Source organism: Quercus robur, chromosome 12 (genome assembly GCF_932294415.1).
Source record: "Quercus robur chromosome 12, dhQueRobu3.1, whole genome shotgun sequence".
Taxonomy (NCBI): Eukaryota; Viridiplantae; Streptophyta; class Magnoliopsida; order Fagales; family Fagaceae; genus Quercus; species Quercus robur.
Window position 1 is genome coordinate 34,762,360 of NC_065545.1, and position 5,021 is coordinate 34,767,380.

The window sequence follows — 5,021 nt, forward strand, 5'->3', positions numbered from 1 at the left end:
GAGTGAATTTCTTGATCTCGCAATTTTGATTTCCAACTCCACTTGACTTCAACCCAATACACAACAAGTTCCTACGCAAATTTACAATACAATTTTTCTTTAACATGATAGAAAAATACATCAAATTTGTCATGGAATTTTACAACAATATAATCTAAGAGCATTAACATCAATGGGTGTATAATAGAAAAAGTTATCAAATTTACATATTTTCCTTCAAAAACTCTCTACATTAGTCTGTGTAAAACACTGTAGCTTTTCATTTTTCCACAATAACCATGTAAATATATACAGTTCCTGTAGCTTTGTATTTTATTTTTTTAATAATTTTCTCTCTCTCTCTCTCTCTCTCTCTCTCTCTCTCTCTCTCTCTCTCTCTCTCTCCTCCATACAACAAATCCTAGATCTAGACCTCAAACTCATCAAACTCATATGGTTTTCCTAAATCTAGATCTAAAACCCATCAAACTCATATACAAAACCATATCATCAAACCCATATAGAAATTTATGTGAATCATCAAAGAAGAAGAAGAAGAAGAAGAAGAAGCGTTCAAAAAGAAGAAGAAGAAGAAGCAACGGCTACATTAGTAGCAGAAGAAGAAGCAACGGCTACAACAGTAGCACAAGAAGAAGTAATGGCAGCAGAAGGAAATGGAGGTCCAGCCATGGAGGTTCGCCTTTGTGGTGGTCAGGAGAGAAGAGAGCAAAGAGATAAGAGAGAACACAAAGAGAGAAGAGAGATGAGAGGGAATGTGAGAACAAATAAAGCTAATAATAATAATAAATGAATAAAAAATATTATTTAAATAAAAAGATGTGTATAATAGATAATTTGATGTGCATGTTTTGTAGAAGTGACTGTATAAAATATAAAGGCAAAAACACCATTTTGGTCCCTATATTTTGGGGTCATAGTCAATTTAGTCCCTACATTTTAATAACAATCAATTTGGTCATATTATTTTCAACTTGCAATCAATTTGGTCCCTATCGTTAACTCACTAACGGTAAATACCTACATAGCTAATGGTATTCACTGTTGGCATGTCTAATGTTGACATGTCTAAATTTTAATAGCCATGTCAACGCTCAAAATTCAAAAAAAAAAATCACGTCAACATTTTATATATATTACAAACTTTACCTTTTCTTTTTCTTTTTTTTTTTTTATGTTTACCATTTTTTTTCTTTTTTCTTTCTTTTTTTTATGGTAACCAAACAGATTTTTTTTTTTTTCTCTCAAATTTTTTTTTTTTTTTGCTTGTATTTTCTTAGTAACCAAACAGTATACCTTGCAATTGTATGTCATTCATTGAAACCCACCTGTTAAAGATTCGCAGTCACAACTCAACCATGGTCTCATATATATTTTGCATATGGCTGCTCCTGGACAAAGCGGCGCCAATACCAATGCCGCTCCCACACTTCATGCATTGACTCGAAAGGGACTCCCTTTGCCTCTGGCAAGAAAATTGCAACGAAAATTGGTCACAACCAAGATCCAATTTTTTTTTTTTTTTTTTTTGAGAAAAACCGAGATCCAAATTTAAAGTAAACTGGGCTGTGATTCGTTGTGCTAGCCCATTGGAGATTCCAAAGCACAAAGAGAGAGCGAGAGAGAGAGAGGGATCTGCAAGCGAGAGAGAGAAGAAAATATGAAAGAGAAATGAAAAAACAGGAGACAAGGCAAAAAAATAATAATAAGAGGAAGAAGAAAGTGAGCGATTCTCTGGTGTGAGATGAAGATGAGACAAACATCTGTGTTAATTTTTTGGTTAGTAATAAGAAAGGGCTGTAGAGATAAAAAGGAAAAAGAGATGTATCGATTTTTCGGTTAATAAGAAACAGTTAGAAAGATTAAAAAGAGAATATAAACAAAAAAAAAAAAAATTTTAATTTTTTTTTTGTTTAAATGATGATGTGGAATTTTTTTAGTGTCTATTTAAATTTTTTATTATTATTATTTTTTTTTTTTTCCATGTAGGATTTAAGTGTGTCAACAATGCACACCGTTAACCATATAAGCATTTTTTGTTAATGAGCTAACAGTAGGGAGCAAATTGATTGCAAGTTGAAAATAACTAAGACCAAATTAACTGCTACCAAAATGTAAGGACTAAAATGGTGTTTTTACCAAATATAAAAAAGTAAGTTCTTATACTAAAATAGAAAGAAAAATTTAAACTAATTAATGTGAATGCTCTAAAGATCCGAATATATATATATATATATATATATGTATGTATATTTAGAAACAAACACATATACACACAAAGAAGAGGGAAAGAGATTCAAACACACCACAACTCCACTCAAAAACCATGTATCCAAACAGATGTTAGTAGTGGGTCTAAACAAATATCAGTAATAATCTGCCATCTAAAATTTGTTGTAAAATTGTTGTGGTCATAGCACAACTTAAAAAAAAATTCCTATACATATGGCCATGACATTTTGTGGCTCTTGTGGATTACATTTTGGCCTTAAGGTTCACCCTTAAACCATCATATGAACCAAAATTCCAGTTTTATTTTATGATATACCGACGCATATACACACAAGGTACGTGACTCATAAATTCTTGGAAATTGTTTTTAGTTTTTTTTTTTTTTTTTTTGGTTATAGAAACAATTCTTGGAAACTTAAGACATAACATGTATTGATACCAATAATTAATTAATTAATTAATACATATTTTTAAGCATATTTTATTTATCAATATAAATATTTTTTTTTAAACTATCAAAACCTTTAAGTACCGTATAAATTTTTAAGAAAAATGTCAATAAAAAAGTACAATTTTGTTTCTCTACTAATGGCTAATATAAGAGCATCCACACTAGATGTGATAAATGTGCCAAATGTCAAATATTTGGCACATTTGCCACACCAAACACCAAAAGCCCTCTTTATCAGATGTTCCAAATGCTATAATTTTTGCAACATATGAACAGTGCCGTTGCATATTTGCCACTATACGGACGGAAATTGTATAACTGATTAATATTTTTTTATTCTCTTTTCTCTCTCCTCTCTCTTCAGTTTATTCTTTTCTCTTCTCTCTCACCTCTGTTCTCTCTCACCAATTCCCTCTCTCTTATAAATTGTTGATCTTGATCCGTCATCGCCGATCCGTCATCGCCGATCTCTCATCGGTTGCATTTTTCATCGTCATCGCCGATCTCTCCGGGCATCGTCATCGTCATCGCCGATCGGAATTGACATGGGCATCGACGTTGAGGTGAGATCGGAGTGTTCGTCACGATCATGGGCATCGACGTTGAGATCTTGATTGTGGGCATCGACGTTGAGTTAAGGTGAGATCTTGATCGTGAGTTGCCGATGCTAGTGGGTTTGAGTTGATCGGAGTGTTTTCTAGGTTTGAGTTGATCGGAGTGCTAGTGGGCATCAACGTTGAGTTAATTAAGATCTTGATCGTGGGTTGAGGTGAGGTGAGATCTTGATCGGAGTGTTTTCTGGGTTTGGGTTGCTGTGTTTTCTGGGTTTGGGTTGCTGTGTTTTCTGGGTTTGAGTTGCTGTGCTAGTGGGTGTTGCTCTGTTTTTAATGGGTTTTGTGGTAGGTTGTTGATGACGATGGTTGTGGTGGTGGTTTTGTTTTTAGTTTTTTGTTTTGTAATGGATTGTGGCTGCCACAGTGGTGGTGGTGGCGGAGGTGGCAGCAATGTTGTGGTTATTATTTATTGTGTTAGATATATTATTTTAATGTGTAGTAAATATTATTTTAATATATAAAATTGAATGATAAAACATCTGATAAATGGGATGTTGTAAAATAATATGATAAGATAATAAAGTAGATTTTTAGTTTGGTAAAATGACATTTTTTTTTGCAACATATACTATGTATACTCTTAAGAAGTGAACACGTATGTATGCATAAGCCTACCCAACTTAACCAAGACCCGACACGCGACGATTTTGTAAGTATCCGTACTTCTAAAATTTGGCTATTTTCTTTATAATGACAGACATGAATATTTTGCAAGAGACATTTCCCCCTTCGACCCTTTTAAAAGGACCACTCTTATGCTAATGTATATTATATGATAAATTACTCTTCTAGTTACTCACGTCCATGAGAATGGCACCACAAACAAAAAGTTGGCAACCCACAAAATAGATAGTCAGACAAAACAAGTTGGTTGGCCACACTTTTTCATTCTCGATAATATCCTTCCAAACTTTGTGTTTCATCTCCATCAATCCAATCATGTCTGCCTCTAATGACATGCAATTGCAAAAAATTCCTGGAGAAACCTGGATCCTTGCACAAGCGAATCCCCCTGTACAACCCACACCAGAAACTAGCACCAACCCCAACACCACTAACAGCGACGGCAGCAACAATGAGGTCAGCAAGAAGAACAATGTTGATAACAGTCCACAACCTGCTGTACAACACACACCTGAAACTAACGACAAAGGAAACACTGCCACTAGCACCACCAGCATGTGCTTTAGGATTCCAGATTTTCATTTACTTAAAAAAAAAAAAAAAAAAAAAAAAAAGAACCCCAAGGAGAATCTGAATGAGGAAGAGGTGGCGGAAGACTCGATCAGGAGGAAAAAAGAAGAGGACAACGAAGGGATGAGTTCTCAACTAGAAATGTTACAAAAGAAGCTCACCCAAATTAAAAAAAAAAACGTAGATGATCTTGCGGAATTTCAGAAAAGTGCGGAAAGTCAACTAGAGAGGCTCCAAGATTTAGTTAAGGCATTTCCCAACAGTGAAGATTCTGGAAAAAAGGAAGCATCAACTAGTAAAAAACCTCCAGCTGTCAGGCTTGTTGAAATCAACAAGGAGATTATGAATTTAAAGAAGCATCTATCATCACCAGAAACAGCGTTTAAGGCAGTAAGTTCGAGTAGTACTCATTTACAGTCAAGCACCGAGTCTAATCGCCGCAGTGCAGTCCATGAGTTGGTTAACGTACACCAGCGTAAAAGCTTCAAAGATAGCTCATTTTACAAAGAAATTCAGGAGATTTTTGACGGGCT